The sequence below is a fragment of the Lampetra planeri genome, chromosome 4, assembly GCF_965212315.1.
Source record: "Lampetra planeri chromosome 4, kcLamPlan1.2.h2, whole genome shotgun sequence".
Lineage (NCBI taxonomy): Eukaryota > Metazoa > Chordata > Hyperoartia > Petromyzontiformes > Petromyzontidae > Lampetra > Lampetra planeri.
This window is the reverse complement of record NC_136110.1, coordinates 20,624,689-20,652,130: the sequence shown is the minus strand read 5'-3', so window position 1 is coordinate 20,652,130 and position 27,442 is coordinate 20,624,689. Positions and strand designations below refer to the sequence as shown.

The 27,442-nt window shown below is 43.5% G+C and overlaps 1 long non-coding RNA gene across 4 annotated transcripts; it reads left to right on the top strand.

Moving 5' to 3' along the window:
• The first annotated feature begins 1,147 nt into the window (after positions 1–1,147).
• On the top strand, positions 1,148–27,442 carry LOC144717810 (uncharacterized). Of its 4 annotated transcripts, none has more exons than XR_013585150.1 (4): positions 1,148–1,767; positions 5,406–5,474; positions 18,703–18,764; positions 25,328–27,442. It is a non-coding gene; the product is annotated as an uncharacterized LOC144717810 (long non-coding RNA). The 4 variants fall into 4 exon arrangements; XR_013585149.1 differs by lacking the exon at positions 1,148–1,767 and adding an exon at positions 1,790–2,521 and having other exon boundaries at positions 18,706–18,764; XR_013585148.1 differs by lacking the exon at positions 1,148–1,767 and adding an exon at positions 1,790–2,521.

The following is a 27,442-nucleotide window of genomic DNA, read 5'->3' as shown; positions in this document are numbered from 1 at the left end:
TTTATTTTTATTATTTCCCTTCTACGTGACTTTACCGAAATAACTAAGAATACAAAGGTTTAATGTTAAAACGGATGAGCAATCTATTTTAGTTACTCGTCCGTCTCTCCACGTTATGACATCAATAAAAGAGGCATTCTTTCTTACGCCCACACTAACCCCCCCTCCTCCTCCCTGGCTCTTTCAGCAGCATTGATTCAGTGCAAGCAACACTCTTCATAGGGCCGGTCTCGGCACTGAGTGTCTCATCAGCAGTCAGCCGGGTTACTTTGAATCAATTGCTGGTGACCTGCCAGACGTCAATAGGCAACGCAACATTATGTAATTCTTAACACGCATTCATTATAATAAGCGTAGAGAATGTAAACTACAGGTTTTTTTTTTAACCACCAGGTTTAAGGGTCTAATTCACTTTGGGTGGAGCATGTCAATGATTGCCAAACGTGTGGTTAAACTGTGCGGCTGGGTTTACAATTACAAGTAGAAATCACTCAACTCCACCCAAATATATTTTGCGCAATGTATTATTTAGATTTTTATTGCCCTTCAAAGATATCATTTTTCAATCGGGTGTACACTATCCCACGAGGTATGAATTACTTATCCACCCGGTGACTTTACAAACCTGTTTTACTCGAATGAACGGCACTTTATTCACCAAACAAGCGGATTTAAAAAGAAAAACCCAACTAAAACATCCAGAATGTGACAAAGGCAACACAGCCCTCTACGCCTGTTTCGCCAAGACGTGGCACACATTGCGCTCACTTATCTAGAGTACAACTAAGCTCTTCTTTTTTCCCATTCTTCTTCTTCGCTAATAAAACCTTGGAAGTTTGTTTTGCTTTAGTTCCAAGGATTTAATTTTCCGAGAACTCTGCCCATCAAACGTTGGAGTGGAGTGGGGCAAATCCCCTACCCCCCCCTCCTCCCCCCACCCCCCCCCCTCCACCCCCCACCTCCCCTCACCCTCCCACCTCCCCTCCCCCCCTCCTCCGCCCCCCACCTCCCCTCCCCCCTCCTCCGCCCCCCACCTCCCCTCCCCCCTCCTCCGCCCCCCACCTCCCTCCCCCCACCTCGCCCCACCCCCACCCCCCCACCTCCTCTCCCCCCACTCCCCCTCGCTTGCCAATGCGCTCTGGGAAATGCAAAGGGGTTGGCGCCAGCAAGAAGCAGTCACCCCCACGCCCATCTTTTTCGCGTCTCCTTCATCCCTTCCTCATCCCTCCTCCTTCGCTCTTCTTCTTCCTCGTATCCCCCACCCCATCACGCGGGCTCCTGGTCTATCTCTCTCTCAGTGTTCTTCCTAGTGGTTGCAGTAGCAGCAGCACGTAGAAACGATATCGGCAGGCGTAGTTAGGACCTTCGTTTTGGTTGTTAACCTCTCGGCGTTGCGTTGCTCAGGACAAGCTGTGTCCTCGTCAACTCCACAGCACTCGCCGGACGATTAAGTTGGGTACTCGCTCGGTACATGGATTTTTGCACACGTGCAAGCCTGTAAAGATAGCTTACTCGCTGCACGTATCATCATCACCCCCACCCACCCCAGCCGATGATTGCATCAATGCTTCAAGCGATGTACTTATTCAACGATGGCCCAAGAGTTGCTCGACACTTATCTGACAAATCCACCGCAGGACATTATTGGCTGCTGCTGCTTCTTCTCTCTCGCTGTCGCTACCACCGCCGCCGCTTCTTCTGCTGCTGCTGGTGGTAGTGGTGAGACTCAAGTCTGCGAAGTGGGCAAAGCGTAATCATGTTAAAGAGGCAAGTAAGTGAGAGGGGGGTGGTGGTGGTAGGGGGTGGTGGTAGTGACGGGGGGTGGTGGTAGGGGTGGTAACACCCCTCTGGGCAGCCCGCTGAGAGAGGAGAGGTCACGGCAAAGACAAAGAGGAATGGCGTCCGGCAAGCTGAGCCGCCACCACCACCACCCCCACTAACCCCGGCCGGCGACGAGACGGAAAGCAGCAAGGACATCTCGACATCACGTACTCCAACACCACCACCACCACCACGCCACCATTCACCAACACTTTGACCACTCGCGATCTCCATCGTCCCCGCCGCAGTCGGTGACTTCACATTCTCGTGTGTCCCTCCCACGCACTTTGCTCGTCCCGCTCGTTCCGTCATTGCCATCCGCCACACGATTTGCCACTCGCTACACTATTTGTGATGCGATCGCAATCCGGCACCGTTATTAACACGTGTGTGTGTGTCCACGTTGCTAACACTCGCCCACCTTCACCCAGCACACTCACGAACCAGCCCAAACAACGAAGCCAAAAGCTACGTTAATGCCACACCACATAACCTTCATCTCAACCACTCATCATCATCCACTGTCCAGACATCCTCGACGTTCCCCTTCACCACCACCACGACCACCACCACCATCATCATTTCCTTGGTGTCCACACACCGACCACATGGATGGGACACGCCGATGTATCATGTCAATGTGAAGAGGGGCTACTTTGTGGTTGGCGGTGTTGGTTGCTGCTGCCCTCTGACCGTCGTGGTGAGTTGCGTTGAGTTGACGAATTGTTTATTGTTGTTTGTTGCTCTGTCGACATGTACTCTTGAACTTCTTTCGTGCCGTACGTAATCCACCCGTGCTAATCGGAGGCTCTCTTCCTCGTGTGTTTTAGAGAAGTTGGTCGTCGTTCTTGGGATTGCGACTTGCGAGGCTTGTGTCACCGATGTTGTTGCTGCTGCTGCTACTTCGTGTCCCATGTTCTGTTGCATCTACTGAATTGTTTATTTGTTGTGCCATGGGTATTGTGGTGGGTTGTTTGCGACTGCTGTTGTGATTATGATAGTTTGTAAGCAAGCAAGCAAGTCATAAAATTTGTTATTGCGTACTCTTGTGAGTTAAGTCCATCAGGAAATGCGTATTGATCACACATTGAAGTAAGACTCTCTGGAACAACACAAGTTGTGTTGTGTGACTGCTGATGAACAGCGATTGCATCGAGTCCCGGTGTTTTTGTGACTGCTGTATGGCAGGAATTGCGTTGAGAGAGAGTCGTACGATAGAGATGATGTCAAATGTTCTCCTATTCAAGATGCCTGTCGTTACCTTGACTGCTGCGTTGAAAGAGCTTCGTGCCCTCGTTGTGTGTTGGTCCAGGTGGACCGCGGATGTCATGGCAGAAATTGCGTGGTCACATCGTGTAATTTGTTATTGTATTGACTTGTGTTGTGGTATTAATGGTGACCTGTGTGGTGGGTGAGTGGGTTGTGCGCTTCTGTGATAGTGATTGTGTAGTCTTGTTTTGTTTCTACTTCTGACGGCGATTGTCTTGGCTTTGTTGTGTTAAGCGTTGTGTCGATGTGACGATAGCACAGAAGTGTGTAACCCATTGAGGATTGTAACGAGTGTTATATGCTGTAAATCAAGACTTAAGAACCGGGGCCCCCCTTCCCCTCCGGCTTACTAAAACCATGTAAGAGATGTCCCATATCCACGCTTTCTGGCCAACGATGTGTTAGCGAGGCTTCTGTTGTACGTTGTGTCAACTTGTGTCGTGTCTTTACGTAACTTTTGTCGCCGAAACGTGGCGCTGACGTTCGCATGCACGGTGTCCATGCCGCATGCTCCGTCCTTTTCGCAAAAGCTTCGTGCCCTGCGGGTTGAGAGAATCCAGAGTTGTGTGTGTGTCGAGTGTTAAATGTCGTGTTGTGACTTGTTTAGTGCTCCAATGCCCTTGTAACTCAGTTTTATAAAATATTGTATTGTAATGTTAACGTTCTTTTGACGTTGACTCTTTTTGGTGTTTCCACATTCATATGACGGGGACCAGGCTATCCTTAATACGACAACCAAACATCAGTTTACTCCGCCAATATCTTATTAGTTATCGATATATACAGTTACACATAGGGTATTATAACTTCCAAATGCAAAGACAAGTTTTCCCGTAAAACGAGCCTTGGGGTTGGTGCTCATAATACATTTAATCGGATCGACTGGTGAAAATTCCACATTCCTTTGCCGAGAACAAGTCATATTACAAGAAAGTAAGTGTTGTACTCTAGTGTCAGTTTAAAAATATATATGAATTAAGTTTCGGCACGGATAAACGCCCTTCCCGAGCCCTGTAAGTCGTCAAACCCCCCTCTTTCCCGCCAACTCTGAGTCGTGCCGCGACCCTGATTTGCGGCCTTCCCTGCCCTGCGGGGAAATCCGCCACGCCTTGGGTAGGGAGTCTAGGCAAGGGCGGTGTGCAGGCTGGAGACCGAGGCCCACGAAGCCGAGCTTTTGGCACGATCTCGACTCACGGGTGACTTGAGAGAGTGACCGAGTCACTGACCGAGTTTGTCAATGACCGAGTTAGTTAATGATGAGGGAATTCACTTACTAGAGGGAAACTCGTACGGGGGACGCCCTTTGTGTGGGGCCCTGGGCTTGTGACCTCTGTGCGCAACCTTGGGCAATTTCAATTCATTTGTCTCGATTGTGTTTTTTTATTATCTTCTACCGTGATGAACAATGCGCAATGGCATGCATAGCGTTAATGTGTTCTTGTGTTTAACCTCGTAACGTATTAATTGCTGCCGCCTGAATGACCTCGGCACTGGGTCCGCTTGCAGGTAGAATTTTTTTTTACTTTTTGAGTTTTAACCTTGGCGCTTTAACTTTTTATTTTATTTAAATACTCCACTGGCAACAACACTACACTATAATAATTATAATAGTTGCCAATGTTCATTATCCCACGGCCGGCTAAAACAGCTGTCACATTGCCTTGCCCTTGGGTTTTGGCAATTCCCATGACTAAGAATATAGTACAGCATAAAGCGTTGAGTGTAATTAACGCTTTTGTTAATCCGCAAATGCTTCTGAACATTCACGTTTCGCCCACTATTTGTGTATTTGTTGTGACACATAACAGCGCAGTCTCGGACACGTCTGGCAACATCACAGGTTGATGTTTAAAAATCATCCTATTTTTACGGTAATGTAATTACTGTACCGTACTTACAGGGTGTACAATTTTAAAGGCACGTTTACATAGTTTAATGAAAATATTAACCGTATTTATAGAATAAGTCAATGGGTTGACACGGCCACAAACTTAATGCACCATCGTCCCAGCGTGGACTTATATACAATACTGTACAATTGATATTTACTGTATTGTCTAATTGCAGCAACGGCTTGCAGTTTTCCAGAGTTAAGAGACGATCACAACATTTATGTATTAACTACATCCCTATGGGTTGAATACTATGCCCAAGTAAAAAGCCACTTCGTTATTATACCAATGTTTACGCGATCTAACCCAAACAAAAACAAACCTCTGTTTATCCACATTTAAAATGTGTGAAATCTACACGACTAGTATGTCCAACATTGTGGAACTGCTCCACAACTACCGTGGCTTTGTCTTTATGTGCAGGAGAAGACGCTGTCGTTATGCATGGTGCATCCTGTACAAGTTGGGTCACAACGGTGGTGATGATGGTGGGTGAGTATAAAGCAGAAGTGGTGCTGGGTTTCTTATCCCAGCTAATTATAAGTTTGAATATTCACTGAATTGTGACGTTAAGTAGCCGTGCATTGATGGTGTGTCTCTAGGCGTGATGTGGATGTTCAACTTTGACATTGAATGTGTGCTCCAGTAATTAAACGCCACAACGTTGAGTCGGTGTGTTAGGTCCCTGGGTTTCCAAATAACTTGTTTTGCTTGAATAAGTGCTGCGTGTTGGTAAACATATTTGGAAATATGTATTACTATAGTAATAGCTAACCTCTTTGAATATATCCCATTTAATACCAGGATAAGTATGTATACAGTACCTTATTTTTTTAAACCTAATGCATTTAGAATACAGTACTGTACAGTAGACTACATGTTTGGTAGCAGAGGGCAGTGGTGCAAATTCCATTGTTGCAATTTGTTCCTATGCTCCCACATCTATGCTACCCATGTGAACTGGCCTGCACAGACGAGCTTGGTTAACTACGGTCAAATAACCTGCATGGTGGGGGTGGCCCTCATTCAGCAGTGGATATATAGAGGGCTGCACATGTGCAGTAGAGAATGAGAAATTGAGTTGTGTTTATATAGGGTGGTGCAAAAGTCAGGACACACAGGGTTCTTTCATTTATTTTAACGCTGGCATTAAATCATTTTAATTGTTTGTTCTTTAAGTTAATATTTGATCTGTTATTGTTAATATCTATTTTTATTCTTCATGTGGGGGTCACCTCAAAGCTGTTGACACAATTCTACCAAGAACCCTGAATAAATGGAGACGAAACATAATTATGAATGTTCTAATATTTCACCTGTAAACTTAAAAAAAATCATAAATTTAAAAAGAGAATGAATGCATGCGTTAATGTTAATGTATGTCGTTTTGAACATTTGTTAAAATTAACGAAAGAACCCTATGTGATTGGCTAAAATAAATATAACCGGACGTGTCCTAAATTTTGGGCCACCCTGTATTAGTGAACATTTCTCCTGCCTCAAATTGATAGCAGTTTATGACCCATGTGTTTTGCAACAACTTTAAAAACGTGTAATGTCGACAGTGTTGTTGGAATTTGTTGAGGACACGTGGGTTTTACAGTGTTTGACAAATTCAACGTCTGTTTATATGCAACTCGTAGAGAAAGATACAAACGTTATATGTATGTTTCATCACCCAAATGTAATGTTTAGGTCTATGAACAAATTAGGTTGGTTTTAAAGGAAGACTAAACCCAAAAACATAATACTTAAGCTGTGCTTTGACAGCTTTCCAATTGACTTGATTTTCATTGTTGAACAAAAGAAGTTAAATATTTGATTAATGAAGAAACCCAACTGGCATCACTGACTAATCCAATTCATTGTAAGTGTTAATTCTCTGGTGTAAATACACGATAGCACTGAAGAAGAACCTGACCATACTTTTTAATGTTTTTTGTCTGATCTACAAAGGGTCAAACTCATGTCAAACAGCCTGGTACACACAGCCTAGATCGGCTGTTCATAAGATGTTATCTTTGTTTAAACAACTTTGGCTTTATCTTCTGGCGTTATCTTCATTTAAACAATCTCAAACCAGTTTTCACTTCTCTGTCGTAAATGGTACTGCTGAAATGTTCATGCAGTTACAGTAGTTATTGAACACTGTCTTGTACAATGTATAGTTATTCAATACGTTCTCTGTAATTTAAAAAAAAATTCTGCCTTGCCCTTTGCTATTTCATTGGTTTGATTAGGCCACAGGTTTCTTGTCGAGTGTAAGTGAGCTGTTTTATTTAAGCTCGAATAGTGGTTTTGAGGTAGACTCTTTTGGCGTATCTTAGTCCATACTTCAGTGTATTAATGGTATATAATAAAGACACTTAAAATGTACAATTCTTCTAAAACATGGAAGAAACATAGTTTATACAAATTGAGTTTTTAGAATGAGTTGTGCCACATGTAAATATTGCAATTAAGCTAGTCGGAAAAATATCTGCTTACAGAAATAATTAATTAGCCCAAAAAACTTTTATTTGTAGAAACGAACATGCTTAGCGTCTTGTTGGGACCAACATGAATGCACTATTTTGATAATGAGAAAAATGCTTAAGTATTTAGAAGGTGGGCTCTAGTGAAGTTACTGCGGTATGTCTGCTGTAATTTTAAATACTCCAGAGTGCTCTGAAAGTCACTTGTGTCTGTTTTCTCATTAACTCCTGTTGGGCAGCCAGTTACAGCCTAGATGTGTAGCTAAAAGATAGGCGATATTTGTTTTGTGGGCTGCCTCTTTAACCTCAGAAATGAAATCTTTAAAACAAATATTTACACAGAAAACCTACACCTGAGTGTTTTAAGACTTTCAGAAGGCTCTTTTTTGGGATGTTAGGCAAACATTGAAAATGTGAAGGCTGGTGTTAATGAAAAGTTGCAATGCAGTTCAATTTCGCTTGCAGCGAAGTGTGCTTAATGTAGCGTCAGGATGGCAAGATCCTGGGGGAGTGACTTAACAGCTGTGTTTTGCATTTTTTAAATTCTTCACGAGACAGATTGCCCTCTGGGGCTAAAGATCTGTCTGTAATCAGTAGGTATTTTTTTGCTGGAGACACAATCAGGGAATCTTTGTGCCAACATGTGTGCTTCAAAGCTCTCACTTTATTTTTTAGAAAAAAAGTCAACATCAGCTAGTATGTGAATTGGAGAAGGAATTGCTATTGTTACATGTGTTGTAGAGCAGTTAAAACAGAACTGCGGCAACTGATATGTCTAAAAAAACGTTGGTTATACAGCAGATGGGTGACCTAATGGTAAGTGGTATCAACACTGTCAATTTGCGAATTGATTCTTGTCACAAAGTTGATTTTCAGGATTTGTCCAAGTCCTCTGCTGCATTGTGGACGTTGTAAAAATAATTTTCCATCATAATTTCCTTCCTGTATCATAGTCAAACTTATTTTCTTCATATGTAACATAACTCTTGTAAAACAAACTAACTGCAATTCCTCCTCAAGTAATGGTCACTCTCGTCTTCTGATAAAGGGAATGAAACTCAGTGGCGTGATACAGTTCTCCCAAATTTGGGACGTTGAATCAGATTGTCGTGGAACATATATTTTGTTTTCTATTTACATGTTTATTTATGAAGTGCTCATTTTAGGCTGGCATGGGAAGAGAGGAGACAATGTTCCCATGGCCACGAGGCAGCACTGAAAAGTTTGTGTCTCATGTCTGAGGAGTAGAGGCCGCTGGCAGGGATGGTGTGCGAGCTTCTGTGTGGAGAGCGGGTGTCCAGCTTGCCTTGGCGGGGCGAGCAACTGTAAACATCCTCGACTGAAAGCTGTGCTCCGCTGCTGTGAAAGGGCTTTCAGTCAGATGTTTGCGTTTGCCGCGTGTCAAAAATCGTCTCATCGGTGACCACCCTTGCGCTGCGTTTAATTGCTGTCTCGTCTTCTGCCGATGGCGAGATGTGGGATGATCGAACGTACAGTCATAACGAAAAACATTGCTTCCTGGTAGAGGGGAAAACATATACTGATGTTCCGTTTTCATTCTCTGTCTCCTTGTCAATTGCATACATTTCCTGTTGATGCCATCTATTGATGGTATCTGCTGCTGACGGATTTAAAGCAAGCATCTCAGATTGCATGCTTGCAATGCAACACCATGCCATGCTTGGCTGGAGTTATTTGTGGTGTACTCTGTGTTCCGGCCTTTCAGTATACAGTTGCCGCTTTCTCGAGGAATAGTGTGTCCTCTGTGGCCTGTACTTTTTAAAAGTATGCTTACTGATGTGGGGGTACATTTTTCTGGGCAAACTAACTTGTGTTATCGTGTATGTTGTGTTTGGAAACTAATTTCCGTCTCCATGTTTACTTAGTGTTTTTTTTTTAAGAATGTATGTTGGAACATTCAACGCAAGTGACCACTCCTACAATCTGTTATCCTTGGAAATTATCCACTTAATGTTGGTGTATTTGCAATTTTGGTCCCTTCAAGAAATGTAACATTCACTGGGAGCGTAGCTTTCACTTGCATGCTATCTCTGTGTGTTCTAACCGAAATAAAATGCCTTGGGCCACCCATATAGCAGCACATGTTCAACTTTGGCATGAAGGCATTGCGTAACGTTGAGTAATGTTACATGATGTTACCCAGTAAGTCGAAGAGCAGCGCCATGATAGTTAATTATGTTGTGTTTGCAATGCCAACACAACATTCCTGAGGCCTTGCTGGGAGGGACTGGCATCTCTGTTAACAATTTTACATTTCTAAGTACTAAGTTTATATAAACAGACCTCCAGTGTTAAAATTTACGTGGGAAAGGCGTGCACTCAATGTTCAATCAGCTTCCATACCGTGCAAGTTTGTGTTAGTGTCTTGTCTTGTGCGTTCAGAAAAACAAGTTTAGGTTAGCGTATTTCAGTTTTGCTATCACAGTGGTTACATTAGAGAGTGCATAAAGTTTCTACAAGTTAAATGCAAGCTACTATATATATGGAGGTTGCTTCCCCCTCGCTTACAGGGTGCTTGTGTTATAGCATTTTGTTGTTGGAGTTTGACTGGAACGCAAAGATCAGCCAAACACACAAAGCTCGAGCTCCTACAGATTCAGGGCCACCTTCCAACATACATTTAAGCCAAACATTCACACTGCTCAGATGGCTTTATTTTAATAAGGTGGGCAAGCCTGCTAAAGTTGGCGTGCTAAAGTAGTACCAGCTTGGCACCGAGCACAACAAAGATAATGTTGGATAAACTTAACCATGGTTTCCTATTGTCTTTACTGCAAATATGGAAAAAAATGCAAATATTGCTTGGAAGTACTGTCGTTCAGTTGGCAAAGCAGAAAGGCTGTCAGGATTGAATCAACCTCATCATCATTATTCCCCTGGGTTTGGTAAAAATGTTAAGGCTGCACCATTTGGTAAAATAAAAATAAGTGATTTTTCCTTCGGAAAGTCTGGTCCCCACCTGAAAATTTTAGAATTGTATTGCTTATGGACTGCTGGTGCAGATTGGCGTTACCAAAAGTTAGTCGACTAAAGGTATGACCTTTTTTTACTGGAAATCTCTGCCAATGTGAGAATTGCGTGTGCAATACATTAGTTTGAACATGATGGGTCCAGCCCACAGTTTAATTGCTTACAAATTGTAGCATGTTACTTGCCCGTGAAAGATTGCGGAAGTCGGTAATTGATTCGGCCCTCGGACATGCTCATGCCTGCTCCCACGTTTGACGTGCTGTGTACTGGGTGTGTGTATAAGGAGATGCTGGCACAGGAGTGGATTTTTGACGTTCTGCGATCATTCTTCACACCTGTGATCTCAAGTAGGAAATTACATTTAATTGAGACGCGGCGTCTGGCCAGGCGGCTCTGGTTCCAACTTCCGACTACAAATAAAAGTTCAATTTTCGGGCAGTTGTTGAAACGAACCATTCTCTTAACATTTGATAAAATGCATACCACTGTGTGGGAGTCAGGAGTGGTTGTCCTATGGAGAGACCGGTTCTCATCATGGGAATTTGTAAATTCCACCACTTGATGGAGATGAACGCACAAATTCGATAACTTGTTGAGGGAGACAAGTTGACCTTTGAATGCAGTAGTGGCATTAGCTTTTACAGTAGAGTGGGTATAGCAATCCCCACCGTGTGTGTGACTTGTTTAAGATGACCAAAGAATATTGAATTGGTGACGTGCATTAAGGCAGTTTGTGTCCATGGTCGCCACAGTTTCATACGTGCCCAAGAGGCTACGTACGGTGCAAAATAAGTTCACCATGCATTAATTTTTTCAATCAATGCATTCTTGTGGTTTCATGAGATAAATGAAATCGTACACTTCCTACTCTAAACCATAAACAATTAAGACTGTTCCCACCTTAACTGTGATTGTCGAGGTCTTTGGTGACCGTTTCACATACAAATACTTTGCTGTGATATTTTATTTAAGCATAAAGGACCTCGACTGAGTGTATGCTTTTTTGGGACAGTTATGCTCAAAAAGGGTGTTTTTAAGTGCACTCGTGCATCCAAAAAGAAAAATGTCAACAATCTACTCGATGTACTTCCATTCGCAGACCATCTCACATCTCATGAAATGACTGCCAACCTCGCCTCAAACGTGCTGGATTTCAGGCATGTGCCACCACGCCTTGGTTACATTAAGAACAATGCATCGAGGTTTCTCAGCTTGGCATCCACGTTAAAGCTATAGCGTTGACGTTAATATCACGTTTAAAATGTGCAGTGGAGAGTTTATATTTGTATGGCCGCTTTGAAAACACATTGGTTACAAAATTTGACCGCTTGGGGGAGATGGGGGAAGCGTGTTGTATTGGCACACTTGCGAACCCATATCGTTGTCCGGTCTTTTCAAGAGTGTCGTGGGGCCTCGTTAGGGCCGCACTCGAGCAGACAAGGGAGCGAGCCGAATGCCTCCTCTGAGAATCACGTGCTCTTGACTTGCTGCTGAGGGCCGGTACGAAGGTTCGAAGCGGTGAACCTTGTATAACCAGCGTTTTATGGGCCCTCCAGGAATGAGCTTAAAGATTTTTGGACAAAGGCAGTTGTTCGGAACTGCTCAGAAGCTGCCATCAATTACATTGTGCTGCTGAGTACATAATTGAAAGCCTCCTTGTTTGAAAAGATTGGAATGGGCATTTCCTGTGCTGCCTTGTTTGGGCAACTGGGCCAACTGGCCCCATTTGCAAGCAAAATATCAAAGTGAATATCTGGGCGTGCCAGGGAATTTATATTATCTTAATGAGCCTGGGGATGTCCCACAAGGAAACAGCTTTAAATATACTTGAAGCATTCGCAAACAAACAGAATTACAATTCCTCTCGATTGTAGTTTTCACTGGTCATTTCGCCGAATAACCTGCATAAAAACGATGCTTTAACATCACGAGCAAATTTATGGATTTGCTAAATAGCGTTGAGTGTGGTTTTTATGCCGAGGGTGCGGAGGACTTTTTTTGTGTCTTTTTTTCTTCTCCCAATTATATTTCAGTTGGCTTATTGGCATTATGTTGTGAGATTTGCCTGTTGCATTTGTATCAGGGAATGACTGCAGGATGAATTCACGGAACTGTCGAAGTCACTTAGATGTCTTATCCAAGGTTTTGCACCATTGTGCTCTGAAAAAATAATGGTAAAAGGGGGGGGGGGGCGGGAGTTAAACCATACATTTTTCATTGTCAGAGCTAGAATATGCTAAATCAAGTGACAACCAAATTAAAAATTATTGTGTAGTCATTGGTGACCAGGCTGAGAACATGGACTCTGCTACACTTGAGAACCCGTCTTCATCACGGTTGGTGAAACTTTGACTCAAACCCGGGAATCTCAGCGGTGCATGCTCAGTGCCTGAACACAGTATATTAGACCCCCATCCTGAGCGGTCCAGCCACCTCCAGTATGCACACATCTTGATCGCACCTGTGCCTCTTCACTTAGCCCAAGTGAGGGCGACGTGAAAGCTGCAGTGTGGCGTGCTGTATTGGTCGCTGCAGGTGTAAATTCTGGCCAGATGCCACGGCCTAAATTTCCTCTCCCTTCTAGGCCTTGGGGCCGAAATGGAAGCTGCTGTTGAGCCATGTTAATTCAGCGTAGTGTTAATAATATCTCGTTACTTAACCGCCCGCTTTCCAGTGTGGTGTCTATTCGTGGAGTGTATTTATAGCCCGAGGTGCAATAATCCATGCAGTCATTAAGCCGGTTGGGCTGGGCGGGGAAGAACTCGCCTTGTCTCCCCATCCTCTGTAATTGAAGCTGTGAATGCTCAAGGTTCTTTTCATGTTTGCTGCAGACCCTTTTGGAGATGGCCGTGTGGTTCTGGGGGCTAATGTTGTGTCAGAGCGGTGCTGACCTGGCAGCTTTGAGATTCGGGGGTTTGCATTTGTGATTCAGTCGTTCTTGATTATACATGATGTTCTCAGTTTGGTCACCAATGACTGGCATCTTGAGGATTAAACATGTCAGCTAACCATAAGAAAAATACACTGTCAGAACTATTAAAGGTGTGTCCTGAGTGTGTATAAAGAAGCATCTCGAAGTGATTTCATTAGTAAGTTTTGTGACGCCATCTTCTGGGGGTCATTCTCCCCCCCCTCCCCCCTGGCCTTCGACATGATTGGCTCACAAGTGAGGACACCACATTCATCCCTCTATTTAGGACCGAAGCAGGAGGATTTTTCCACAACTCTGGCTGTCTGCCTGATGATGCTAGTTGTATTTGCCTGCGAAACGTCGTACTCAAAATTGTAAATGTTGTTGGTTTTACTCTCCAACACACGGGTGTGCTGAACTAGTAACGAATTGGCATTTTTTGTTTATGTGACAAACCTTACTTATTGGCTGTGTTGGGTGGTGGTGGGTTTAACGACATTTATATTTATGCGTTCTAACACAAAAAACTTATATTATGGACAAGATGGTGCACTGCCCAATTTTCAGATGTCCCCGTTTAAATGCATTTAGCTCAAAACATTGCTCCAATATGAAAAGTGAAATATAATTTTGGGAAAAAATAATTAAAAGTTCCCCATTTTCACCATGGAATATTTGAAGTGATTAATCTATTGGGCTGGTTTTTCACGGTTCTTGAACGGGGTCCGCTTGGTCCTTGGCAGCAAGGGGAATAATTGTACTGTAGCCACTTTGCTTGAGCTAATTCACTGACGTCATCAGTAGTTCTCATCTCGCTTATGAACTAATGCACTGCCTGCTGAAAAAATCTGTTTATATTTACAAATGCGAAGATGAAGGCTGCAAAGTAAATACCTGTACAGTAGTCCCTCGGTTAAGGTTTTTAATCCGTTCCACGAAAACTACCAGTAACCGAAATAACTTATTCGAATATAGGAATTACATGTTAAAAGCATTAACAACAAAGCCAGTCGGGGTCTAAACGCTCAGAAATGGGCATCGCTGATTGGATAACGTAAACATACCGGTAATCTAAATTTTAATGTGAGTTGAAACTATGGGGTCCTATGGGAGGCGAAGCGTTTACCGAAAACCATTAACCAATGTCACTGTTAACTGAGGGACGACTCTATTGGTAATTGTGTTCCATTTAGGCACGTGTTATGTGGCCCCGTGGTGCTGGGCTCGCTGGCAGAGTTCAAATCCCACTCAAATATTAACTCAGCCCTTCCGTCGTTCCTCTACGTTAAAAAATGTATTGACAACCGCGTTGTAGGAATTCCAAGCCATCTTACAGGGAGATTGTCCCCCCAACGATGGGAATGAAGAAATTTCACCACTGGCCCGTTGTTGTCAGTGGAGATGAGCATTATCCGATGTGCGTTTGAGCAGGGAGACACCGACTAGAACTCATTTGCAAGTGGCTAGCTGTTGCTGAAACTGCTGCTGTACTCGCTGTACATTGACCATTATACGGACTGCCACCATAACTGTCTTGTGACTGCTATTGGTTCTTTTGAACCTGAAACTCAAAAGGAAGTGGAAATATGCAGGGACAGATTCTAAAGCAATGGACTTGACTTGCAGTGCACTTGCTGGCCTCACTGAAATTTGGATTAAATACAGTATTTAAAAGATCTGCTCATGCATGTGTATTGACAGTGCTTTGTTGCTTTTTCGAGATTGACCACTCTACCGGCAATAACAACTTTATTGTGTAACCCTTTGCGAGAAAAACCTGGAAAACCAGATACGCATGGACATGTCATTTATTTAAAATACCCCAAAAATAGTTGCAGATATTTCAAAAGAGGAATCGCTTGCATGATAACAATAAAAATATAATTTATCTAGAAAGTGTCGCCGAGTCTCAAGACTTCTTTTTAGAGAGCCCAGCATTACTCTCGATGGCTTATTCGTGTTGGCTTATTCGTGTTTAAGGGGGGGGGGGGGGGTTAATGGTAAAGTGAAATTTTGTGACAAGTCGTGTGTATTCGTAGGGAGCTGTGGGTTAGTGGTGAGGTCTAGGTTCATGACAACCTTATGTTGAAGCCACTCCCTAAGGCATTGAGACAGTTGCCTGCTCTTGTGAATTTATCTACAGCATGCTTAAAATCTATTTTACAAAATGCTGTGCACTTAGGTGATTTTGGGGGATGTCTGTGCACAAAGATCTGCTTAATACACCAACTCAATATTCAAAGCACTGGGTCACAGACGTGTACCACCACCACCATCATCACACCCTTCTTCATAGTCTCCATCGTCCAATATAATATATAAAGTTTGAACATCTGTCATTACTGCCACTGTAAGACCAATATCCATACACAGTGTTTTCACCCACTCTCAATCACTGCCATACAAAGACATATGAAGTGTCGCGCTCAACTGAAACAGATGATGAATGACACTGCTAAATTAGTCCCCGGCATTGCGATGGGACTTCCATGCAGCCCGTACTCAGTGCGTGTGTGACCCTTTCACTTCCTTGGACTATTGATGGCGTTCTACTCTCTCTGTGCAAGTGTGGCTGCACTTAACTGTGCCCTCTGGAAAGCCCATGTTGAGAGTCGAATCCTTGATAGGACGCACTGTGATGTGTGCGTGCGTGTGTTTTCTTGCTGTGTGCGGTCAATGTGCCTCTATTCCTGTCTTGCTGAGCATGCCTGTCGTTCGATTTGCTATCAATCCTGGGGCTCGGTTACTGAGTGAGCCACAGAGTGCTGAATGTGTATGTGGTTTCTTTACTTCTTATAATGTCATGAACGGGCATTAAATGTTAACAATTACAGTTTGACATTCGCTCACCTACCTCGCTCGCAACAAAGTAAAAATACTGGTTAACTAGTGACCTTATTTTTTTCCATTTTATTTTATATTCTTGCTCACTCCATTCGCCCGAATGTAACATTTGTATATAATTTGTATAAATTTTGCATCAACCATAAATACATTGAAATTTCACCTGTCTACTCTCCTATTGTCGACGCTTATTAGCCGACGTTATTATCTGCGCGGGATGTTTTTTTGAATGTGTGAATAACATGAATGCTCCTTGAAGACGGGGGTTTACCACACCCAGACGTGGCCCTGGTGCTAGGAAGTGCGAACCAATAATCTACGCTAGGTTTATGCGGCCTCTCGACTCGGCTCTCCCATTTTGTTTAGTCTTTGTTCGCAATGCAATCATTGATCGTATTAACGCATCGGCTGATCCATCCTCGCCGTACAGTGCAGTGTTCCCAACCTTTAATTCTGTTACTCGTTCATCCCCCCGCGCGGCTGCATTAAAACTGCAGCCCGTTGTGTGGCCGCTCTCAGCTGTTAACATGTCTCACTGAAGCAGGGAGCTGAGTTGATACATTTTTCATGCGCGTGCGAGCGGTGAGGGGGATCTTCGATTAAGTTTTGGTCTTGTTTCAAGCAAACACGAAATATTACGCTCAGTTGGAAAGTGTGGAAGTAAGCGTCTGTAATTTTCTGTGGCTCATTAAAACGGCTGCAACGATCGCAGAAGTATTTTTTTTTACATTTTAATGTTGATTCCTATAATAATTAGATCAGTAGTGTCGTGTTTATTGTGGATATCTTTTGGAGCGTTATATTTTACATTGCTTTACTTCTTGACATTTATTCATAGTGCATTTAGGATAAAAATAAGTCAAGTCTTTGTCCGTTTGTGTTCAAACAAGCCTTGGGGGAGGTGGCCTTGATCCAGTGGTGGAAATTCCTATTTACTATTGCAGGTACTAGTCTCTTCTAGAAGTCATCAAGATAGGCTCCAGAGGCTTGGCGGCCGATGGAAGGCCTAGAGCCACGATACTAAAGATCAGCTGTGGGCTGCGCAACAGTTTCCGGAATCTAGCAGCAGGGAGGAAGAGATGGCGATGTGTGGTGGAAACAGCGGTAATGCCTGTGGTCGTCTTCTGAACTTTGGGTGACTACTATTGACCTCTTACAATGGTGTAGGCTAAATTATGTACATCAAATCTGCATACTTATTTCCCTTGGGTTTTTTTAATACTGATTTTGATTTACACAAATTTGTTCCACCGACAAATCGTATTGTTTCTTTAAGCTCACCTGTATTGTGTTACACCCACGTCTTTCTAGATTGAGATGTGCCGTCTCAATGGGCTCTCACACCTGGTTTTCACAAAAAGCCTTTGTTTAACTGATGGACCGAATGATGGGCAAAGTGGCTGGAGTGCAGTGCCCTTTTTGACTGTGAGGCTCAGTCAATGTAAACACCCTACACTCTCAGCTGTGCGCCATTGGTTAGCTGGGAGTGGGGTGTTTATGTTGACTGCCTTAAACAAGCTGCACAAACTGCAATGCTCCTGGCGAGGGGGAGGGATGAGCAAGCAGCCCACACAGTCGCTCACAGTGGTGAGGTACGGGACCTGTTTAATCAGAACCTACTGATGCCCATTGTTTATGCTGGTTGATTCGGTAAGTTGCTTGTTTACTTGTAGGTTGATTGGTGGTCAGAGAAGAAGTTGCTTCATTTCAATAGCTCTTATATTTTCTGCGTTGAAAATTAATACGTACGCCTTGTGTTAAGGGCTGCCCGGGACAAAGTTTGAAGCATCACGTGTGGAAAAAAAAGCATTTAAAGTCACGGTCAGCAGAGATGTAGTGATGTCGTTGCAGTGTTGTATTTGATTTTACATAGTGGCACAGCACTGATGTTACCAGCGCACTCCTGGTTAACCTTAAATGCCTCTTATCTCAGGAAGAATAGCTTCAAAACGTGTGTTTCACAGCCTTAGCCGCAGCCTAGGGGTGTAACTACAAGGCAGGAGCTGTTTGTTTTTGGTTGTGTCTTTGTACATTTTTCTGTGTATTCCAAGATTGTGTATATAAATACATAACCTGCTCAGTGTCTGGATATGTTATGCTTTTTTAACAGTGTTCAGCACTGAAATTGTGTTGATCCTCAAAACAGTTTATAAATACGCATATTTTAAAAAAGAATACCGCAAAAAAGTCTGGCTGGCTTGTACAGTGATTTGAGATCACACTAAAAACACTGGAAAATGTGAATAAAGTTGACGGGTTTAAAATGTTGACCGATATAAACAGGTTAAAATAAACAGTAGTTTTTCATTACCAGATATTGTGTAGGAAACAGACCTTTAAACAGCCAAAATGGACATGTATACCATATTAGGATAACAAACCAGTCCCTGTTGATACTATATGTGTGGACCCAGCAGATGACAATGCAGCGTGTATCTTGAAAGTATTTTTAAATGATTCAATCAGCTTCTTACCTTGGCATGTTTACTTCTTTTTTTAGTAGTAGTCTTCCATCACGGAGTCTCTACAGCATTGAAATACAGCAGGGCTGAAAAACACAAGGTACGTATGTATGTGTGTGTGGTGTGTGAGGTGTTTGTGTGAATGTTTCAACAAAAAGCTGGCCAAAAGCTGATAAGGCTTTCAATATGTGCGTGGGACGCACTGGCCAACAAAATTCTTGCCATGCCTCAACCCTCACCAACTTGTCAATCGGACATGGGACCCACCTGACATTTGTTCTACCCCCACACCCGGTGCTTGGCCATGGGCTCATTTTGACTTACATTTTTTAAGTTTTATTGCTTGCAGAACAATGCATTTCACACAATGCATGTCGTGTCCATAATCTGACGCATACAGAACTTTTGCGGTCAGCCGCGGATGGTCAAGGCACAAAGGGGTGCGATCAGCTAACTGTACCTCAATACATTTTGGACGAATCGTCACATCCGCAATGAGAACTTGCGAAGTTTGGGTGGACCTCTAGCAGTTTGTGAACATCGTTTGCTTTGGTGTCTTAACAGGCAACCACAAAACCAATGTTCCCAACAGTTTGTAAGATTATACAGTAATAAGGGGGTCGCAGGTTGATGTAAATAACGATTGTGGTTACATTTCTAGGATTTATTATTGTCGAAATTTTAAAACTGGTACAAAATGCGGAAAATGACACGACATTTATTTTTAAATGTACACCACCAACATTAAACCATATAATCCATTGTTACTAAAATTATTCTAACAAGTAGAAAATTTAGTCTGGTAATTCTATTAATGGTCATGTTTCATGTGAAAATTGTCTTGAGGTTCAATAATAGCAGCACACGTTCACAGTAAGTGTTTAATTAGCAGCTTCAATATGCCGTCTTACTAGGCTTTACTTAAAAATCAGGCTCCATTGCACGTGTTTAAAATGAACAAAATTTTGCACAATTGACACCTTAATTTCCCATGAGACGGAAATCAAAATTGTTGAAAGCCATCCACAAAAACAACAAATACTGCCACGATGGTGTGTAACGGTCAGTACACTCGGCTTGCAATTCAGACGTTACCAGTTCGATCCACCCGGCGCTGCAGTCGAAACAACGATGCAAGTTTCCAAATTCTCTGTCCACCCATCGAGTGGTAGAGATAGGTGCACCGCCATTAGTCGACCACTGGCAGGTCACGTGTTGTGGTGGGGTAAAGTGTGAGGAACTCCCCATCTCATCCAAGACGTCTGGCCAGCGTGGAAGAGTAGACCAAATTCAGGGACTCTCCAGAGCTGCCTCGAGTGGGGAGGCACTTCAGTGAGCAAGCAATTTCAGGGCTGCACCTTTGCCTTTTTAAATTACAAGTAAGTATGGAGATTGTTAAATTATTCTGTAATAAACACCCCTGTAGTTGCAGTGTTAAGTTTTGAGACTGTCACTTGGAGCACGGCAATGTGAACCTCGCACTGAGTATGTGGACCTGCACAAACTTGTTAGTGTTACTTGCCGGATGGTGTGGTCAGCACAGCGTATGGCCCGCAATCAGGAAGGTTTTGTGTTGAAATCCCATGAAGGGGGTTGACCTAAATGTACATAAAATGAGTACCACTTTCTAGGAATTCAACAGAGGTCGCCCGCTCCTGTGGAATAACTTTTCTCTGTCATGTGAATGTGGAATTTTCATCAACGGTGCAGAACTATGAGCATTAAATGAGTACTGCCGCATCTATTTGAGCACAAATCTACTGACATTTATTTTCCACGTCCTTTTCCAAAGGCAATGCCAATGCAAAGTCATTTGCAATGCATTGTCCTATGTCTTACTTCACAAAAGTGCAATGTGTTCCCTGTAGCGCTTGGCATCTGGTACTTGTCACATTTTTACAGTGCGTATGAACTTATCTTAGAATTATTAATTGCATAGAAATAAAGTTTTGCTTTTAAGGGCTGTTAAGTTAAATGCGGAGTGTAATAAATTAGAAATCTTTAACAATGGGCATTTCCTTTTGGGCTTCCAATATTTAAAAGTGGGAAAACTGTAACCTAGCTTGTTTCCAAGTTTTAAGCTTTAATGTTTACGTTTAGCCTTATAAATCCCTGTAATCGCTTTCTGCTGTCGGGCTGAAGCTGTTGTATGGAAGAATAATGTGTCGATGTTAACTGTTGGGCTGGGAGTAAGGGTGAATTATTAGGCTGGCAAATTAATCTCTGTGGACAGGCTAACAATGTGCAGAGGAACAGAGCAAACTTTGGCATGGACTTTTTTCCCTTTTGTGGTATTCAACAATGTAACAGGGTCTTTTGTGTATACATGTCTACACGTGTGTGTGCATGGTTCGCTCATTACGATTTCCCTGATTATTGTAGCTGCTACGATTGTACCGGACTTTTATTCCTGCAACCTGGGTTCAATATTTTGGCAACGGTTCACTTAACCAGTGCAAATTGGAATGTGAATCCGACCCGTTGACTGAACCTAAAATTATTATGACCTGTTTCAGAAATGTGCTAATATCAGCAATGAGACAAAGGCAACTGGGAATTGGCGACGTCGGTCACTCTAGGCGTGTATAAACTCTTGAAGTTGGGGTTGCAAGTAGCCATGGGGGCCATGTAGAGTAGCCAAGGCAGTTGTAAAGGCTATTGAGGGGGGCTCAACATGTGGGTTTGGTCGTCCCCCCCCGTCTTTAAAGGAGTTAAAGTTGAGAGAAGCAACGTCTTTTTCTTCCCTCTTTGTCTCCAAACCCATAGGCCTTAACCTCCTTCTCACTGTGTGCCATGCTGGCCTCAATAGATGCTGCTCGCTAAGAGCCCTTCCTCCGATAGTCATCGAGGCTAAAATGGGACATCTTTGTATTGGAGATAGCTTTCCACTTTGGTTCGGAATGCCGTCTGTCCCTCTATCAGTTCTTTTGTTTGGGCATTTGAGGCATGCTTCTGTGCTGGGGAATTCTTCTTCAGGCGATGATTGAAGAGGCTTGGCCACGCCTTCGGCTGAAAGACATCCGTGGAAGCAAGCACCCTCCTCTGTGTAACGTTACTGAGCTGTGCTGCACAGCAACAACACGTGTTATCAGCACACTGTCCCGCATGGCAACACTATAAGTTTGAGCGGTGGAGTTGATGCGTCACGCAACGCAACCCCTTCTCTGTTGATGCGTTTAGCCATTCCACACATGCCACTTTTCCTGCAACACTCCGACCCTGTGAAATTCCAATATCGCACTTTAAACAAACATTATTTTTTTAATACCTGGCATTACTTGGCCCGCTTTTTCTGCATTACATGTCGGCAGTTATGAAGCCACAAAAAAGCTTGTCTCTGTCTCTAGCTCTTAGAAACTTTCTGGCCTTTGAATTCAGGTGAATGTGGGAGATGCTAGTGAATGTCACATGGCAGGAGAGGGTAAGTGACTTGTACGTTTGGAATAGAATGTCAAAAAATGGACGCTTTATCGGGAGGATGAGGTTGCCATGGGTGGGACACGTACAGGATGGAGGAGGGCTGGCTTTTTTATTTTAACAAAGTTGCTGAGCACCGGCCCAAAATGTCAAGCAGCCAGCAACAAATGACGGTTGTAATAGATAAGGATTAACGCGTTTTTTTTTATTTAGCAAGGAAAAGAGAATATGGGAGGGAAATCCCAAGTCAAGCAGTGTGATGAAAGAAGCAGAAGAAGTGTTTTGATTTGCAGGATGGTTGAACGCGGTATGGAGGAGACAAAACAGTCGGTCCTGGAGGAATCAAATAGTGAAGTTCGCGGGAACAGTAACCATGCGAGTAGTAAAACAATAGCGACAAGGAGAAGGCATGGAGTGGCACCCAGAGGATTGGTGACTGAGGGGAAGAGCTCGTGCCAGATGGTGCTGATGAAGCATGCTTACGATGAAGCCAGTGCAAGAAGAGTGCCCTGTACGTGGCGGTTGTCAGCTGTCTAACGACTGAGGGGTCGAGTCGAAGGAAGCAATGGTGAGCTGTGTCAACGGCAGCATTGGTTGCGATGATAACTTAACTCGATGTTTTCAGATTCAAGGAAGCTGCAGCCCAAAAAAATCTAATGATCTATTTTTTATTGTCGGCATTTACCTAATGATCTATTTTTTTATTGTCGGCATTTACCTCGTCTGTGCAGCTTTATTAGTGAGAGTAATTAATCTAAAGTCACTGCCAGGCACCCTACCACAGCACTTAACGTTGCTGAGATAATGACATTAAAGGGTACAGCAGTGACATTGCTCTGTCATGGCACACTTAAAAGTAATGTAAAAACTATTTTTGTCTCAATGAAGCTTAAAACTTTTGTTGGACAATCCCAGGATGGTCAGCTTAGGTACATGTCTACAGAATAAGTGCCGTGTACAGTACTTGTATTGGAATGGATTGCATGATGAAAGTATAGGTTTAAATTGTCACAGGTAAAACCTATTGGGCAATAAACGCTTATGTTCAACGTGGACTCTGTTCCACCATATATAAACGTGGTTACAGCAGCAACAACACAACAACAACAAACCCATGAGCGGCCATGAGTGGCGAGGAGCATTCAGGGGCTTGTTGCAACCCTCAGAGGTGGATGGAAAAGCATCTAAATACCACTCGACATTTTTTCAGGTTCCATCTCGTTGGCCCTTATCCCATCATGTGGGAGGAGGAGCTCTTTCACTCTTCCTGAGCAAGAAGAGAGGCTTTCATCAACATAAACTTGGAGCGGGTTTTTTGGGTCACGTCCGCGAAGAATGTGGCTGCTACCGCCGCTGCGTGCGTTGTGCGTTGCGACGGTGCATGTCGTGTGCGGTAATTACGGGCAGACACTTCACCGCTTTCTCGGTGTACATCTCCTTTCTCATCTGAACACATGGCTTTCACACGTTTGTGTTTCAGAGAGATGCAGGGTGAGGCTGTACAATGTCAAATCTGTCTTGTATGAAATATATGAATAAAGCTTAGGCAACTAACTTAGTCAAATAATAATTGCATATTCCACGTAAGTTTAGAGTCATCTTGTGTCAATATTGTTGTGTTCATGCTGTTTTTCTACCACTACTTAATGCTGTTAAATGCATTTCATTGTTGTGCCTAAATTGCGTAGCTGCACAGCAAATCCTAGCGCATTTGGTTTTCAACATTATAAATAGGGCTAAGTGCGTTGCCATCCTTAAGTGCCGAGGAATGAGTGCGCATCGATATACTATGCTGCATAGTAAACGCCTGTTTGCATAACCGGGCCCTGAGCACTGGTCGCATTAGAGGAATGAAACATGAACGTGCGATAGGACTGCAGGCTATCGTGGAGAGGTGCGACGTCAAGCAGATACCAATAGCCTTCCTCATATTGTGTGAACTTTCATGGAACAGTGCAGGACGTAGTGTAGGTGTATGCAGCACGACAGGGTTATATCAGCAAAAGTATCTCTTAAGTGGGGGAATGGTGGCGCAATGGTTAGCACACTGCAATATTTAACCCAGCGACCCGAGCTTGATTGCCAACCATGGCTACCATCGAGTTACATTTGTACCGGTCCGAGCCTCCCTCTTCACCAACTGACACTGACCAGCGTATGGTCAAACAACCCCCTTCGACCAACACGACATGTGGGGGGGGGGGCTTCATCGAGCAGTAGATGGACGGAGCTGTAGAATTATTTTATTTATTAAGTGTGACTGCGTGAAATCCGATTTACCTGTGCATTCCTAAGCGGAGACGCAATCCAAAAACAAGCAGCCATTACTCTTTGGTTCTTTCGGTAAGTAACGTAGAAATAAAATAAAAAAATAGAATACGACGTTTCGATTGCAACACAAGCAGCCGTCATCAGGTGTGTGTTTATCTCTCTGTGTGTTTCTCTGTGTATGTGTCTCCGTGCCTGTGTTTGTCTCTCTGTATATGTGTCTCTCCGAGCTTGCAGTCACACCTGCTTGTGTTGCAATCGAAACGTCGTATTCTGTTATTTATTTTCTTTTCTTTCTATGTGACTTTACCGAAAGAACCAAAGAGTAATTCCTGCAGTCATGCAAGCTTAACATCAAGCAGCCATTGTGGAAGTGTTACCTGAGCAGCGTGCCCTGGACTCTGACACAAGCTTGTGCTTCTTTGTCGAGGAAAAATACTTTTAAAGTTGCAGTTAAGTGTGCCGACATCGCTGGCGTGTACTATGGTACCGCATTGTTGGAAAAATGCATGAGTGACATCACTAGAGTGCTATAATGGCATGCCGAACTGTTAACGTTGAGTAAATGTCATTAATTTATTCAGAAAAGCCTTAATGAGTCTCGGCGCTTCTCATCTGGCGCGTACCCCTGCGTCGGAGTGTTTTGTTCCTTTTCGTTTCGATCGTTGCTTTGCATGCGTGAGGAATCCGGAGCACCCTGGAACAAAATGTATCCATATGCAGGCAGGTCCATTAAGGCAGGTCAGCAACCCACTTGCTCTACTGCTACCTCCTGCTCAGCTGGCATTCCCAGCGGGTTTGGGATTCTCAGAGCACGGGATTTTAGTCCGCACGGTTCACCTACCCTGCCTGCAAGAGGGCTGGGCTATAGGCGTGCGTTACAACGACCAGCTGCAATGGTTTACAATGGTTTTATGTTGACATGGCGCTGCTAGCTGTAACTGGGAATGCCTCTTTGTTGTGATGTCTCTATTGCAGCTTGGGTTCCATGCTGTCAGACAAGGCTGAAGTGATACTGATGAAGACTGCAAGACAGGAGGAAGACCCCATAGGAGGCACTGCGCCTTCAGGTTCAACCCTGGCGTGAATTGGAGAGAGTAACATAGGCTGTTGCAACTCGTGGCTAATTATTATTATAGCCACCTCGAGCTCGGAGTCTTATGGTGAATGAATAAGTTTTGTACGCATACTTTAAGGATGCGGTATTTTTTGAGCTTATGAAAGAGCAGAATTTTGCCAACGCTGAGCCAAACTATACCACCACAGTGAAATAAGCTTAAAATGTTAAACAAAATATACTGAAACACATTAGCTGGTTTAAATGCTGACGGGAAATAACTGGTTTTGTCACCTACCGTTAGATTCCAGAATTTCCACCACTGGCTCCGTGCTGCAGTGGAGATGATGAGCATTGTCCTGCCCTCGTGTGACTAGGGAGACATGTTTACTAACCCATAGACCTGCATGGTGCAGCATAACCCAGTGGCATTTACTTATCGGGTAATGACTAACTGAAGTTAAAACAGATCTAATTTGCCCTTAAAATTAAAAGTGTTCTTGTGATATGTTATTCCAGAAAACACGATCATGAAAATAAATGCTACTTTATTTTGGTTACTGATCATACACCTGTTTATTCGTGAAAAAAAGTTGGCTTTCTGCGGGCTACATGGCTTCAGCTGATAGCTCTAACGGTATCTTCACTGCCAACTGCGTTCTTTTGTACGGAAATTCGAGTCGCCTAAAATTTTATCGTCGGATTAAACTCGTCACCTCGGTGGTTTGTAAAGAGATTGGGCTCAACCTTAGGAACGTTACAGTTCCACCACTGGCTCATGCTGCGCAGTGCTCGTGAAATCACTTTGACTTAGAATCAATGGAAACTTTACCAATTGTTGCTAGCTCTGGATTTGATTTTGTAAAATTTAACGCGATGCTATAATATTGCACTGAGGTAGCATATGTCACGCGAGATTCTTTTTTTTTATCAGTCGCTGTTTTCCATAACACTGGATTATTTTCCAAATGATTCTTAATTTTGGGACATTTTGTACGGCGCTTTAGTTTGTAAGGCCGGCTTGGCTCTGAACATGGCACTTAGCGAAGCTTAATCTTTGCCTGCCTTACCTGGTTCCCTTGCATAAGTATAATTTGCAAGAAGCAAAACTTGAAAACCTGTTCGTGTACACGCGGTGCCTGGGTATTGGCTCGTGTTGTGATGCACAAGCGCGCTTGTGTGTGTGTGTGCGCGCGCGCGCGTGTGTGTTTGCGCGAGCGTGAGAATAAATAGCAATGTGCTTGCTCTGCAGCGAGCGCATTGACGCATGCGTTGCCAGCTGTGCTCTGCGGAAAAATCCATATGCGCACATCTACTGGCACAGAAGGGAAGTGAAATTGTTATGCTAATTGTGATGCGATAATAACATCAAATTGGACGATGCCGAAACGTGCAACCCCCCCCGTACACTCAAATAAATCTCTTGCGCGGTGTAAAAAAAATAATTTTAGCGGGTAAAACCGTGGAACAGATGACACTGATGTCTTGACCATATTGCGGTGGCAGTTGGTGTGAGTGAGACTTCGCGGAGTGTGGGAAGTGCATATTGGCAAGTCGATGCGCACAGAAGTAGGGTCATTGACAGTTGCGCTGCAATAGAACATGCATGAGCTCTAGCTGCTTGTGGTTATCAAACTAATCATTGGGTCTCGTCAACATTCTTGCTTTGACCTTTTTGGTCATTCCAAGCGTGCACATACCGCACGAGAATTTATTTCATTGATGCATAAGTGGACTGGTGGTGGAGTCTGCTCACGGAGTTTACGAATCACGTGTACAGTAATGTCTTTATAAATCTGTTGTGACCTTATCAGGTCTGTCCTTTTGTATGACATTTTGAAAGCCATTGGACCGCATTTGTGATGATAATGAAGAGTATGGGTTTCCTTTGGTGCAAAAATGACAACGGAAAAAATGTTTACTTGCCCGATAAACCAAAGGGTACATGTTGGAGTTTGCAGCTGTGGTGCAAATTGTATTGACAAGGATGTATCATCCGTCATTATTTGTAATAATAAAATAATGACCGCCTGGAA